We start from the raw sequence: 16,506 nt of genomic DNA, 5'->3' as shown, positions 1-16,506 counted from the left end.
AATAACATTTATGTGGTGGTTGTGTGGTTGACTAAATCAGCTCATTTAATCCCCACCAAGGCTTAATTTACAGCAAAGTAAGTGGCTGACAAATTTATGGAATGCATTTTTAAGCTCCATGGTATGCAATTGAAGATCATATCCAATCATGATACTAAGTTCATGGAAAGTTTTTGAAGGAGCTTGTTCACTTCTATGGGAACAATTTTGACTCCTGGTACGTCATATCATCCCCAAACAGATGGCCAAATGGAGCATGTCAATAAATGGTTGGAAGTCTACCTTTGACATTTTTGCCATGACACTCAAGCTTCATGGGATCAATGGCTACATCTTGGCAAATTTTGTTATAATAACACTCATCATATGAGCATTGGCATGTCGCCATTTGAAGCGTTTTATGGATATAAAGTGCAAATACCTTCAACTCTCTTTCATGAAGATGTGAATCCACAAGCCAAGGCTAAAGTTGAGAAAATGGAAGCTCTTTTACATCAATGCAAAGAACACATTAGAAAGGCACAAGATGTTATGAAGGCTTATGCTGATAAAAAGAGGAGGCCTTTGGAGTTTGAAGAAGGAGATTAGGTATTTCTTAAAGTGCCTAAATCTAGGTATACTTCTCTCAAAGGCATAATAAGTTGGTTCATCGTTCCTATGGGCCTTATCAAATCCTCAAACGAGTTGGCGAGCTTGCATACAAGCTTGATTTGCCTTCTTCAACACTGATTCATTCTACCTTCCATGTTTCCCAACTTAAGAAATATGTGGGTCCAGCCATCAAGGTTTTAGAGGAGTTATCTCCCGTAGATGAAGATGGTCTCATCATTTATGATCCCGAAAAGATTATTGGCAAAAGAGAAAAGGTTTTAAGGAACAGTTTACTATTGGAATACCTTATTAAATGGCAAGGTTTGCCCATGGAGGAGTCTACTTGGAAACCATCATCATACCTTGATTATTTTCCATGGCTTTTATAAGAAACAAAGTAAAATCTGAACAGGATAGCTTGCTGTATAAAAATTATGCCATAAAAATATTTGCTCTATTGTCATCATCTAGTTCTAAGTAAACTAAGGTCACCTATCCAAGTCCATTAGCTTCAGTCTTTGAGCAATTGCTTGTACTAGATTTCCTGAACCGAAGCCAACTCATATCATGCTTAGTTCGAGGAGAGTGAGAAATGAGGGGGAGTATGAATACATCAACCCCTATGCCCATAAGTCAAACCATCTTCAAGCTCTCCCTCCCCTATCAATAGAATAGAAAGAGAGAGATACAAGAAAGTTGTGCCAAAGATAGAGGGAGAGAAAGTTGTGGAGAGGAAGAGATAAAAGGAGAAGATAAATGAAGTTACAACTTCTCTCAACCACTTCTTTCTTCCCACAACTCTTGAATCCTCTTTTTTTATTGGCAAATCAATATTTTCATATTGGCATTTTCGTAAGGTCCAATGCTCTTTCCAAAAGAAAGAACATCTAGTCTTTTTCCATTCCAACTTGGATAGCTTGGGTCATGGCTTTATAGTCATGAGTCTTGCCAATTTCACATAATGGTTGACCATAGATATTACAAAGGAAAATAGCCAAATGCTAAGCATATGTCGATGTAGACATCACTTTACTACCTTTTTTATGCACAAAACTTGGGCCTATCACATTCCCAAAGTACTTGTTTTCTAAGTCATTCATCCTTGGGACATACAAGACAATAAATAAGGTAGTTCCTAAATTCATACATTCCCTAAGGAGTGTTGCCTGCCTTAATATCCTTTATGATCTATTGAGCTTCATTATCATGTGTCATCTTGTCCGTACTTGAGCTCCAAATCTACTTTCTAACACATTGATAGCTTAGAGTTCTACCAACCTACTCAAGGCATCCAACATATTGTTGGTAGAACTAGGCTTATGTAAAATCTTTCTATCGAACTCAACAAGAAAATCCTACCACCTGGATTTCTTGGGAGAAAGTTTGGGCTAGGTTTGAAAATACTTCAAGCAGATGTTATTAGTGTATACCTTGGTATGCTTATCTTAAACATAGTGCCTCCACTTCCTTAAGAAATATACAACAACATACATCTTGCGATCTCAATGGATTAAATTTGCTTTTTCATTACTTTGACTTTCTAAATTGGCATTGTGGTCATATCATGTACCTGCATTCCCAATTCCACCTATGAAAGACCAAGATCATCATGATGTAGGTTCAATCAATCAATCAATCTCTCTCTCTCTCTCTCTCTCTCTCTCTCTCTCTCTCTCTCTCTCTCTCTCTCTCTCTCTCTCTCTCTCTCTCTCTCTCTCTCTCTCTCTCTCTCTCTCTCTCTCTCTCTCTCTCTCTCTCTCATACATACAATGAGAAGCACATGTAGAGGGGGATGAGAAGAGTGTGCACTCTCTCTCTATGTTGTGAGGGCACATGAAAGGTTCCCTTTTCAAAAAGGTTTGAAAAGGTTTTCTTAAGTTAGAACATGAGCTATTCATTAGATGCAAGGTTAAGGTGTCTCCATGTCCTTTTTCTAAACACCTTCCTAATCATTTAGACCATGTCCATATCTATCCTCATTGATTTTCTATGCCATTAATTATTTGGGTCCAATATGCACCTTTAAGAAATGGTACATAATTGTTATAAAATCCCAAGTTAGGGAAACATGAAGAATAAAACCAAGCACAATGCATTGTGTGCTTATGCATGCAAAGCCCAAAACAATGAAGTAACCCAATAAATTTGAACATGATGGATCTCTTTGACAGGTTGCCTTTTGATGCAAATAAGAGTTCCCTCTAACTTCCAAGTTCATATATTTCAAATTATGATGTTGTTTGTATCATTTGCAATGAAAACATGACTAGGAAATAGGTTAAGATGACAAGGATAAAGAGAAAAAGAAATGAAACTAAAGAAAGTTAGAGGGAAAGGTATCAACAAGTTTTGTGTATGACTTGGTGCAAAACCCTTCCCAATTGGTCCAAGTGCCTTTGGCCGTGCTTTACTAGGGTTGTTAGTGCAATTGAATGTTATATTAGCTAAAATTGTGCATGTGGCTTCACAAGTAAGTGTGATATGCAAATGCCTACATAGTCTTGACTCTCTTTTTGGCCTGTGACAAAATAATGGGACTATGTCACCATTGGCAATAATAACATAAGTCCAAGTTTACAATTTGTAAAAATGGATTTAGTTTAAAAGAGCATAATCATTTGCTCTTGAGATATTGTTGTGATTTCTCACATCATTACGCACAAGGCAAACCAGTTGTTATGCACAATGTGAAGTTAGTGATCCGAGCTAGTGTCGGTCAAATGAACTAATTTTGTGACCCACCACATGAGAGAGAGAGAGAGAGAGAGAGAGAGAGTCTCTGTGTGTGTGGAACTTTCGTGCCTTGCAATGTGATCATATCACTTCTTGAAGAGCACACTCAATTTCATAGAGCCACACAAAGCATGGCCTAAAATGCTTGTTGCTCTAGTTATTAAAGTAGCAAGCATTAATTGAAACTCACATTAAAAACACTACATAAAAGTCCTAATGTTTATGGTTTTTAAATATGATCCCTTAATTTCTATATTTGAGGTTGATGAATGTTGCCTAAACCCTCCATGCCAAAATGGGACCCCTATACTTTAAATTGAAAGTGTGTGGAAAAACTCACCACATAATGATAAGCATTTTCTACTTCTCAAGAATATAAGTGTCACGAAAGAAAATAAATATATAATCATGTGTTTACATTTAAAAAAGAAAATAAGATAAGTATCACTTATGATGAAATTTTAATAATGCATGATTATTTTCTTGATGATTGGTGATCACTTATGATGATTGTGTCTGGCCATAAAGTAGAGTAATCAAATTGCTCCTATTCATTTCCCTTAAGTGAAAGGGTGCTATGAGATACACCATTTTTTTAATGCAAATATGAATATGTCTTGATGGAGGTATGATGGAGCACCTCAAGGGTGGTACTCAAAGAGCAACTACTAAGATTATCAAAAGAATTGTGTAGATGTTTAGCTATATGCTTTTTGTTATGTGATCTTTTGCCCACTTTCTACATTATCTTATGCTTAAATGATCCTTCTTAGGAAGTTGTAATTTATATCAATTATTGAGATACGACAATTAAGAAGGCTTTTTTTGGGGAATGTGCAAGATACATAATGTGATGATTCTTAAGGAGGAATTGAAGGCAATATCTTAAACTTCTTTAATCTTCCAAAACTTTGGGCCCTTTTTTATTTAAAAATAAGGTGTGCCATTGTGGCTTACTAGGACGTCACTCAAAAACCCTAGGGGCTACCATCCAAAAAGATGGCAAGTGTCGCTGTAGTGCAAGTTGAGACAATTCAATCTGTAGACTGATAGAAACTCACACATTTGCCTCTTCTAACCAAGTTATGGATCATTGACTTTAGGCTTTCTTTGTCGACATACTTTATGCTCATGAAAGAAACTATGTGTACTTTTAGTGAGCCATATGGGCATAGATGCTTTAGTTGCAAGTCATAAATTACAATTGTCCCAAAAATATACATATCACGATAATTGTCCCACAAAGAAACATCATTGAGATAGCATGCATGCACACACATTTTTATAAATTGTCTTTCATAATTGTGTTTGTAATTGTAATGCTTAAAACTATTTGATAAGGATTTGTGCATATGTATACATTGGTGAAGGTCAAGCTAATAGTAGGAAGAAGAAACAAGAGGAGCTATATATGTGATAATGATGTATGCAAAAGTGACTAACTTTAGGTTAGTTTTTTCTCAAGTAAGTTCCATGATGTTAAAGACTTTGTTTTACACTTCGGGTTTAACTTAATCAAAGTAGTCTATTAGTGGGTTATATAGTCATCAGAGTCTCAAAGAGCACTTTTACATGGTGTTGTAAATACGTTTCTTATATTTTCTCATTATAAAAAAGTAGTTGGGATTTATTTTATTATTTTATTTTATCACCATAGAAAAATACTTAGGTTCAATTTCCAAAAACCATTCCACAACAAATGTATGAAGATGGAGGAGGATAGTGGAAACGTGACAATGTTGGATGCATTCAAATTTTGGTTTCTCAAAATAAAAAGTTTGCAAACACTTTACCATGCTATTGAATGTTGCCTTATCTCTATTGCCAATATGACACCAAATCACATGAGAAAGTTCGTAGATTCTTTGGATGGCAAGAGAATGATGCCATCCTATTTCAGGCATCGCAAAATCTTCTTTCATGTGGTGTACAAGCACTCAATAAGCAAATAGAAGTTTTTGTTTAACAATTGACAAAAGGGTTGCTCTCATCAATGTGATTCACCCTCATAGAAATGTTTACTAACCTTTTTGAATAGTATTGTACATGCAACTTCTATGAGAAATAATAACAAAAACTAAGAAGTTGATAGCCATGGTGTAGACTTAATTCAATACTTATAAGACAACGATATCTACTATATATCACAAAGTGAACTCACTTTTTGCATATGAATGGAGGGTGGGGCTATGATGTTGAAGAAAGAAAGAGCAATCACATACATATTTTCTTATCTTCATTGAATGTCAAGAATGCTGCACCATTTTGATATTTCTAATCAATAAATTCAAGCCATGCTATCTTAACATGGAATTTGGTGCATAATTTGCAAGAGGCTTATGATAAATTGTATTCTACTTCCAAATAGGCATGATTCTTATGGTAGGACTTGTCACTTCCATATTTTTTGCATATATGAGAGTGTTTCTTCCAAATTATGAATGTGGTAGAAGATAAGGGATATTCAAATTCTCACAAGTAGGTGCTTTGTGCCTAGATTCTTCTAGTGTTTTGCACTAGTGTTATTTTGGTGCTTTCCACCAAGGTTCGAAAGATGGATGTCAATAAAAATTAGAAGACTTCATATCTTAATGCATGTTCCATGTGGCAAGAAGGTTCATGGGTGGTTGAGTCACAAACAAGTCAACTATGTATGTGTGTGTGTGTGTGTGAGTTATATGTGTGTGGTCATTTGTCTAGTCTCATAAGCTCATCATTCTTCTCTCCCCTTTGTTTTTTCTCTATCTTGTCTCTCGTTTCTTTTTTGCTCTCCTACCCCTTTATCTTTGTATGTGTGCACATGTGCATATATGTGTGTGTGCATATAGATATGTACGTCTCCTTTCTTCTTTTCCCCAAGTCCCATGTCTCATCTTTTTTCACCTCATATGTGTGAATGTTGTTTACACATGTGTATGCATATATACGCATGTGTGTATACATGCCTGTATGTGTGCAGGCATATGTATGTTTGTGCTTATTACATGTGTCTCCGTTTGTGTGGTCTCATAAGTGTGTGTGTGTGTGTGTGTGTCTCTCTCTCTCTCTCACATCATTATTCTCTCACCTCCTTTCTTTTTTTCCTAGAATCCCCTATCTCTCATCGTTTTTTACCTCATATGTGTGTGTGCATGTATATGCACATGTTTATATGCATGATTGTATGCATGCATGTATATGTTTGTGTGTAGATGTATGTGTCCATGTGTGTGTGCATGCGGGCGCTTTATAAATTGGTACCGATTCTTTCTCCTCTCTTTTTTATTTCCTCCCTTCCCTCTTTCATACTTCTCTCTCTCTCTCTCTCTCTCTCTCTCTCTCTCTCTCTCTCTCTCTCTCTCTCTCTCTCTCTCTCTCTCTCTCTCTCTCTCTCTCTCTCTCTGTCTCTCTCTCTCCATTTTTTATCTCATTCATATGTTTACATCTATATGAGCATGTGATACATATACTTGTGTATATTTGTGGGTGTTTTTAGAATATCCACACATTAGATGCACACGTTCAACCATTAAAATACTACTTCATCAATAAATTTTATTTTTGCTTTCTTTGCACTAGGATTAATAATACCCCCTCCTAGACAAGTGCCAATCCCATGGCACTTGCTAGCACTTGTTGATGAGGGCTCATGTGGGTGATTGGTTGCCATGTGGGTCAATGATGGGGTTTCGTGGTGGTTGGACATGGAGAAGAAGCGTTTCAACATGGAGGTGGGGTTGTGGAGGGCGAGGGTAGATTGAGTGGGTGACGGGGGCCTCCAAAGTTGATGGTTGGTTGCAGATTGTCAAACGTACCTAAAAAGAAAAAGGAAATGCACTATCTAGGGGTGTGTCTACCTCACTATGTAGTGCATTGTATCCGTGCCAATGAAGCTAGGAGTTGGGAAGGTTGTCGTGTTGTCACACACTTGAGGATCCAGTTTGTAAACAAGGGGAGGTGATGTGGGTGGGACTTAGGGAGACAGGTCTAGGCGAGCACAAACTCCCTAGGTATGTCCTACCCTTGATGTGCCCTAAGTGTGTAGTGGGGGGATAGGGAGGGCTAGGCGCTTAGGCATGGAGCTGCAAGCACGAAGCCAATCAATCGAAGCCACTGGTCGCATCTAACTTGAGAACCCCTAGGTGCAGTATTTGTGGCCCTCTGATGTTACATGAGAAAGCTCTTTGTTTCTTCCCTTTTGCTTTGCATGGTTCTTTTCTTTTTTTTCTTTCTTTTTTTTGAGATACAATGGGAGGGAGTACATTAGACCTCATCTTGATGCTCTTCAATAGTTACATTACGAGGGGGCTTAAGAGATTTGCTAAGGAATGCTCCTTTAAGTTGTGGCCAATTCATTTTGGCAGGTGGGATAAGTCGTGACCCCCCTCCTTAGACCTTGCACTTGGTACCTCTACTAGTGGCACAGGCTATGATGGAGCCACACTACCTTTGGTTAAAGCCGTCACTATCCACACATTGCTGATTGCGAGGTGAATGCACTGCAAGTCATAGTCGACATTACAGTGTGCTTGTTTTTTGAATGTGCATCCGAGCAATGATTCCCTATCAGTGGCCTTGGTGTTAGGCATCACATAGAATATCATAGGTAGCTTTCAGTCTCGATAGAGATTGCTATTTTGCATTTCCCAAGTAGTGGGTAGGACTGTCCCCCAAATGGGTTGAATTTAGTGTTAGTAGGCTGCCGTTGGGACTAACCAATGAGGGTCCAATGATCAAGTGTAAGAATATTAGAGTCAGCTCCCTCATCAATAAGTGCATCAAAGTCATGTCTCTTCAGGGCAGTCATTGATATGCATAAGTAGGCAGGTTCTATTACTTCCTCATCCTCATCCTTTATCTCAGTGATGGTGGCCACTCTTATGTTCACAAGGGGTTCTAGCATTCGAGGCTTGTGTAATGGATGCATTGGAGAATACTACTTCTTGAGGTGGCTGCCATTGAAGAAGCCTATGCCCACTCCCTCTAGGGTCTCGAGCTCTACATTGCCAATTTGACTAATGTTGCGGACCTTGAAAGGCCCCAACCCTCTGAACTTCATCTTCTGCTTATGGCCCTTTATAGAGTACAATAGAACTAGGTCACCTTGCTCAAATTCACATTGTTTGACATGTTTGTCAAACTAGCTCTTGTGTCTTGCCTTTTCGTAAATTAGCACATGGGTAGCTAGGAGTCGGGTCTCAAAAAGGCATTCTAGCTCTACCAGGCATTCTATCCATGCCTCCTTTCCATCCCATCTCTCTCACACTGCCACTCTCAATCTTGGAACAAAAAACTCCATTAATAGAATCACTTCGGTCCCATAGGTAAGCTTGAATAGTGTTTGCCCTACGGATGTCTCATAGGCTGTTTTGTAGGCCCATAGCATTGCCATGAGTTTATTGTCCCAGTCACCGCATGAGGTAGAGACTACCTTAGTCAGTACGTTCACTTGGATCTTATTCGTAGATTCTGCTTGACCATTAGATTGAGGATAGCATAGTGATGATTTTCTACGGATGATCAAGAATGTGGATAGTAAATGGGCAATCACTTCATTAATGATGTGCATGCCTTAATCACTAATAAGCTCGATTGGGTAGTCGAATCGCGAGATCACTTGCTCCCAAAGGACCTTACCATGGTCCTAGTGTCATTCTGCCTAGTGGCCCGAGCTTCGACCTATTTCATGAGATAATCCGTTGCTACAATGATGTATTGCAATGTGGGGCTAATTGGCCCAATAAAGACAATCCCCCACTTTTCAAAGGGTTGTCGTGCGATTACCGAGGTCAAATCCATCTTGTCCTTATAGATGGGTACTTTGGTCCTTTGACATTCGTCACAATGCTTCACGAACTTAGCACCATTGCAGAATAGGGTGGATCACCACAACTGAGATTGTAGCACCTTGTGGGCTATAGTATCTCTGTTGAAGCATCATCAAGCAATTACACCATGTGCTTTGGCAAGCACCTCATGCATTTTGTGCTCACATGCATATCTTCGCAATAACCCATCCTGTCCTAGTCTATAGAGTTAGCTGAAAATTAACTAATAGGACTGAATCTTAAGGATAAGGCACTTTAACCTAGCCTTCTCTATAGGTCTCTCAGGCAATCCATGCTCTAGGACTTGGACTATGTCATCTGCCCAATACGATGTTAGATCGGCCCTAAAAAGGTCTCTCTCACTAGACATGCTAAATAGGTGTGCATTGGGCAAGTCGTCTACGATGCCCTACCCAGTAGCTTCTCCTGTGGGTATGCGAGACATGTGGTCTACCATGTAATGCTGCTTACTTTTATGTACAACCACAAAGAAGTCAAATTCTAAAAGCAAAAGTAACCACCTAGCTATGTGTCCTATAGCACAAGGTTTGTTCACTAGATAAAGCAAGGCTTGATGGTCAACGAAGATGACAAAGGGCATAGCCAAAAGATAATGAGGAAACTTCTTTACAATGAATACCATGGCTAGGCCTTCCCTCTCCGTTCTAAAGTAATTTGTCTCCAAAACCATGAGTTGTCTGCTAGCAAAGCTCACAAGGATAATTGGGTTGGCACAAAATGGCTCCCATGGCAAACTTCAAAGCATCAATGTGCACATGGAATGTTATCTTCCAATATGGGGCTCATAGAATCGGTGTGGTCATGAGAACCTTTTTTGGTTTCTCATAGGCACATTGGCATTCCTTCGTCCACTCAAATATGATTAGCAATTTATAAAGGAGCATAATGATCAATGCATAGTTCAAAACAAATCATCGATAGCACCCTATGTGTCCCAGGAAGCACTGAAATTCCTTATAGTTCATGGGTGGTGGTAAATCGTTGGTGGTAATGTCATTCATAGACACCACGTGCCCTAGGATATACATCCATGTTTCACTCAAAATTGGCACTGCAAGGGGTTCAAGGAGAGATTATATAGCTTACACCGCTCAAAGACTACATGAAGTTTATCTAGGTGTTCCCTCCAACTGGAGTGAATGCATATATCGTCAACAAACACCTCCAATTCTCGCCTAAGCATGTCTTTGAAGATGGTGCACATGAGGCGCTAAAAGGTAGCTGGTGCATTCATCAGCCCAAATGGCATGACTATGTAGGCAAACACATACCATTCCATTGCAAACGTTGTTTTTTGCCTATTGTTAGGGTGCACCTGCACCTGGTTATAACTTGAAAAGTCGTCCAAGAGATTGTAGGCCTCTCTTCCCGCTACTCTCTTAAGCATGTGTTTAGTGTAGGGTAGTGGATAGTTATCTCTCTTTATCGCAACATTGACTTTTTTATAGTTTACACACACTCAAATTTTTTTATTCTTCTTCAAGGCAATCACTATGGGTGATACCCAGTCCATGTGCTCGATTTCATAGATGAATCTAGTCTTCAATAGCTTATCTATATCCTTCTTGATGGCGTGTGCATCCTTTGGATTCATCGGGTATGGTTGTTATTTAACAGGTGCTACATCAGGAGTCATGGGGACATTATGGGTTACAACCCTTGGATCTACTCCTTTGAGTTCATCTAAGGACCAAGTGAATACATCTATGTACTCTTGCAGGAGGGCGATGATATCAACCTCCTCTTGCTCAATTAGGTCGTCAGCTATGAACACGAGTTGAGGCTTTTCCCCTCCCCTTGCCAAGTTGGCTTCCTTGACCTTAGCAAGCCCTTCTATTGGTTCATTTGCTTGTCCTTTCCGCTTAGCTCCTACAAGATCACTACCATGTCGCCCTTTTTGAACTTCATGAAGCGCTTAGGTAGGTCTTGGGGCTTCCATTGTTTTTTGGCTTCCAATCCCCTTGGCTACTTCCTCTTGTCCTCCTTCAACCGCATGTGCCTTAGGTGGACTGGAAGGTCCCCTTTGGTGTGTTTGGTCTTAGGTGGTTGGTTCACTTTTAAATCTCATTTCTGACTCAAAGTTAAACTCGCAACTATTGCTAGAAGAAGGAGTTTCCCTTGCTGGTTTTGCAACTCTGAGGTCGATTCTATTCTAAGGAATGGTGCAATACTTGGTTGAACCAATCTAGCTTGCTTATAAAGTCTATCATCCCTAGGTGGTCCAACCAAGTACGATCACACTCCGTTCTAAAGACTCCTCTTTCAATCCTAAAGACATTGGCTTTTCATGGTTTGAAGTCTACTCGTATTTGTTTAATCACTCGGTCGTCCGTATCATACTCTATTGTCTTAGCCTCTTCCTCACTTTTCCCATTTGTAGACTAGTAGTCTTCATGCTTGCCATCTGAATCGCTACCTTTTGATTGGTCATCATCTCATGGGTTTCTATTTTCAATCCTCCTTTCATCCGTGATTAGTGCCCAATTGTACATTAGGTTCAAGTTGTGCACTTTGGTCCACCGCCACTTTAACTCATCCATGAGATCCCTGAGGGGTTTGAGATTGGCAGTTGGGTTACCTACTAGCTCTCTTGTGAAGTATTCAAGGATATCTGTGAGTTCCTAATCTATGAGTTTCCTTTCAAGATAGAAAAGATGGCATCTAGGTCAATTGAGTGGTCTTCCAAGTATCCATCTTGACTCTTATAGCCTCCGATCTATTGCCTTAGAACATGAGACCGTTGCCCCAATCTTCTATCACTCATGAGTTTCACATTCAAGGTCTGGCTAGTAGGATATCATAGTCCACTCCCTTCATGATTATGAAGTTCACTGAGAACTGGACTCTTGCTATCTTCATGGGCCAATCTTTCAGCATCCCAAATAGCCTAACTTTCATTCTGTTGGCTAGCATGACATTAAACCTTGCATTCTCCACAAGTGGGTTACCCCAAGCTTGCAGGACTGCATGGCTTGGTTGAGTACACTAACTCTTGCTCGTGTGTGTACGATCCCCTTTTGTGTAGCATCCCCTAATGCTATGGTAGGTAGGATTATGTGCATTTTTGTGCCTTCCTAGAAAGCATTCACATGTACGGACTTAGACATTGAGTTTAGGGTTAAACTAGGTATCTGTGCGGCTCCAAGCTCATTTGGTCTTTCCACCCAGTGCTTCAACACTTGCCATAAGGTTGGATTCTACCTAAGCAATTCTCCCAAAGGCAAAGTCACAAGGGCCGATATCAATGTCATGGGCAAGTTGCCCACTGCCTGTGGACTCTATGCTCTTCTGCCAATGATCTTGGCCAGTCTGCCTACCTGTGGCATCTAGGCTCTATCTTTGTGGTGCTACATGGGTGCGGATGCATCTTCCAATTTGAAGTGAGTAGGCAAGTCTAGCATGCTCACACTAGAGAGTTCATCGATCTTGTCCTCGATAATGAATTTCACATCCTTTAGGTGCACTTGGGCGTCTCTCACCCACTCCTTGATCTTATCAACCACTTCTAATGAGTGCCTCTTGGATTGGGATATTCTCCAATATTGGCACCTTCCTTTTCTGTTATCTTAGAAGCAGATGTCTCTGCTTTTGCATTCGTGACTTACTTCCCCTTTGGTAACATAATGGCACTATCCGTCTTAAGTGTAATCTTTATCTCAACCCTCTTTTTTCTTCTTCTACAACTTTTCTTCCCTATTGAAGCTGCGTCGAGGTTGCTAGGTCCGAATAATGAAAAACCAACTTGCTTTGCTTGTGCTCGAGTCATGACATTCAATAAAATTGGTGTGGCTTCTCCATCAAGTATTTCAACTCTAAATAACCCCAATGGTATGTATGGCACAATAGCCAAACTAGCTGAGGGTTTCTACCTAGGGCACTTAGTTTACAAGTGTGTGATCCCACACTCAAGGCATCTCAGGTCAGCCTTGTATCCATTGGCTTGCTCCCATTTAGGGCATCGAGATGAGATGTGTCCTAGGTGACCACATGTCCAAGATGCGATGGGCTCTTAGTTCTGTCCTCTATCTCTTTTCTTGCCCAATGCCATCACTGACACTGGTTTGAAATCCATCAAGATGGGGTTACCCTCTTCGTCGTATGAGACGTAAGGGTTCATGCATGCCTCATCCTCATTTGGCTTCTCTATGTAATATATCAGAGCATCGCTTGGTGGATGGGTCACAATGGGTCCATATAGTCTAAGTATCCATGTGGGGTTGATGTCCATCCTAGGAATAGCTAGCTTTGAATCGTAGGGTGCTGGGAGAGCTAGTGGAGTCCCCCCCTTTCGAAAGGTTGCAATTTATTCCCTAGGTAGTAAGGCTGATTGTATGGCTATGAGTATGGAAATCACCTCAGCATTCAACAATGCAGTGCATCTTGGCCAAACCTACAGCAATTAGCACAAGGTTTGGATCTAGGATCCATGCACTTGGCAAGAAGGTGGTTTCCTCCGCAATATATGCATTACATGTGAGTTTGTGCAAGCCTTCTCATCATCTCTTGAAGCCTATCCAACTCTAGCTTCATGTCCACCAACTCTTAGCTCTAGTCGATACTCTTTCCCTTGTCTTGGGTGCTTTGGCTAGATCTTTCACTAATGGTCGTAGCTCTTTCTGAGGTTCTAGAGGCAGTGCTATCTCAATTTATAGGTCTTTAGCTTCTCTCCTTGAGTAGATCATCCACTCATTGGGTTTCTTTGAAGACCATATCTAGCACGTCCCTTTGCGGGGTTGAGGTTCTCACTAAGGCCTTGTAAAGCTCTTCACTCCAGATTGCGCTCATGAACACAGTGAAGACCACTCGTTTGCTAGGCTGCTCTATGGTTGGGATTCTCTTAAAGAAACTATGCACATGGGTGATATAGTCTCGGATATCCTCCTTGTCTTTTTGAGACTGATATTCATCAACCTAATGATGAGGTTGTTAGAGTATCTTGCCTCAGAGAATCTCTTAATGAAGAGGTTATTGAAGTTATTCTGTTTCGCGGCATTATCTAAACTAGTGAATCACGTCCTTCCTTTGTCTCCTAGGCAAAGTTCAAAAGCTTGTGTGCGTTGAGCAAGGTCCGTGAGGCCGTTAGCCTCGTATACTTGCTCAAACTGCTCCAGAAAGCCATACAGGTCGTTACCGAGCTGATGCTTGTCAAGTTGCTTAACAACCACAGGTATCTTGGTCTAGCTCCTAGAAATTGGGATGGTTCCTAATCCTGCTAGCAATGAAGTTGATAGGGCTACTTTGCTTTGTTCTGCCAACTGTGTTGTCTAAGAGTCACTTTGTGAGAAGCTCACTTAGCGTAAGATCGGCCTCTAGTGCTATCTCCCTCTCCACATTTGGTCATGTCCTATTTCGGTTGGCGAGCACTAAGATGCATTGGACCTCACACATTTCTATGTCTTGCCTCAGCTTTTGATCTCACCACTCTTGGTTATAAGTAGCTATGCCTTGCACTGCTTTCCTTGCAAACTTCTGCTCTTCCTCAAGATTGCTATGATGTCTTTGGTTGGTCTACCATGATGCTCCATTTTAGTTTGCAAGTCGTACCGGGTTATCATTTGTTGGATATCAATTGGAAATTCTCCCAAGTCAAAAGCTCGGTTGGCATTGGCTCCTGACATGTTGCCAGTTTCTTGAGCAACTAGGGTGTCAAATCAAATTGATCAAGCTAGGTAGAGCTGCATCCTGAATCGTGCATGTTGTTGTTGCCCCCTAAGTGGCTCAAATATTCAAGTCTCCCAGTACTCGGTGATTGGGGTCCTTGCCCACAGTTTGAGTCTCCTCCTTCTAGTGGGTTCGTTCAGCTCATCTTATCTTGGGTGAGTTCCTTGTTATTTAAAACAATCCTCAATGTTAAGGGCACTTAGATACTATTATTGTGCTCCTCAAAGTGCATTGTGAGAAATCAAGATTTCAGCTTTTCTGGTGCGCATCAATAGTTCAATTAATGCAGTGTGCAAATTCAACAAAAATACAACATTGTTCACACTCTTTCGATCGATTCCCACTAATTATAGCTTCTTTGTGTGAGTGACGGCCACTCTTGATGGTCAATTTTGGTCTCTATGACATTCTAGATGTGTGATCTGAGGGGTAGCAAGTCCCGTCAATCAACCCGGGTGTCTAGAGGGATAAGCACTAGTGGTTGGTGACCACAGTCGTTCTTGGATCATCATGCCATGATCCTTGAGTCAATCAGATTTATGAGTTGTTCTATGCATCTGGAGGTCTATTGGGGTTTTGGCTAGCTTTGGCTTAGGCTCTATCTACATAGGGATGGGCTCGATATGACTTCCTATTTACATTATTCCTTCACCTATGCCCATCTACATTTACAAATTGCACAAAAGGGAGCCTAGCGCTCTTTTGCAAAACTTTAGAGTGCACTTTTATATTTAAGATGCACCTTTCCTCTTCTGCACTTGCCTTGAAGTTTTAAGGTTGAACTTGTGCTTTTAGCCTTTTTTCCTCCTATTTCTTCAGTCGAGCCATCTTTTATGAATTTTCCCTATATATTTAAAATTTTATTTTTGCTTTCTTTGCACTGGGGTTAACAATGAGACATGTTTTGGTCTTGAATGCAACCTAGTACGGGGTAGCAAGGAAGCAAGAGATAGAGATGCAATGGCGTGCATGAACAAATGATTGAGGCAACACAAATGGACTATCTAAATGTTGCGAAGACTATGAATGTTGATATGCAGCTCATTGAGAAGTAGCTTGCTAAAGACAAAAAGAAGTATAATGAAGCGCACAAAGTAGCCTTGGGCGAAGCACAAAAGAGGGTACACAAGGCCACAGTTTCCTTTGCACTTAATAGTGACAAACAAAGATATGTGGAGTTTCTTATAGCTAGCATGTATTTTTACTTTCTTGTCCAACTTCCTTCTAAGGAGGACTTTGCTTGATGGTTTGAGAACACATTCCAAGGGTGTACATCCCTCCCATGGTCATCTTTCTCAGTGGAAGGTATTTTTGCAACATGACTGTCCAATATGGATTTCCTTCATGGAACTACTAGCTTGGCTTGACACTAAAGTTAAGAAATTGGTTCAAACACTTGGCAAAGTGCTCTATGTCGCTTCAATATCTCACCCATCAAGCAAACTTAAACCAAAGAGAAGAGCCTTCATCCTTTGGGATCATTGAAATGAGCCACTTGAAGTGTTGGAGGTGGCTGATCCTATTGGATTTGAGGTTGTAGTGGAAGTATGATTTTTTGCATCCCTCAATGCATGCTACTATTGTAGAGGAAATGGGCACTTCACCCAACTATGTCCAAAGAAAATCCAAGACCTAAGAAGCAAACGAAGGAGCCGAATCAAGGGCAAAACATCGAGTTTGAGTTGCACCATCT

Source organism: Lygodium microphyllum, chromosome 1 (genome assembly GCF_053477565.2).
Source record: "Lygodium microphyllum isolate KBCC chromosome 1, Lygodium_microphyllum_v1.1.10, whole genome shotgun sequence".
NCBI lineage: Eukaryota > Viridiplantae > Streptophyta > Polypodiopsida > Schizaeales > Lygodiaceae > Lygodium > Lygodium microphyllum.
This window is presented reverse-complemented; position numbering follows the sequence as displayed.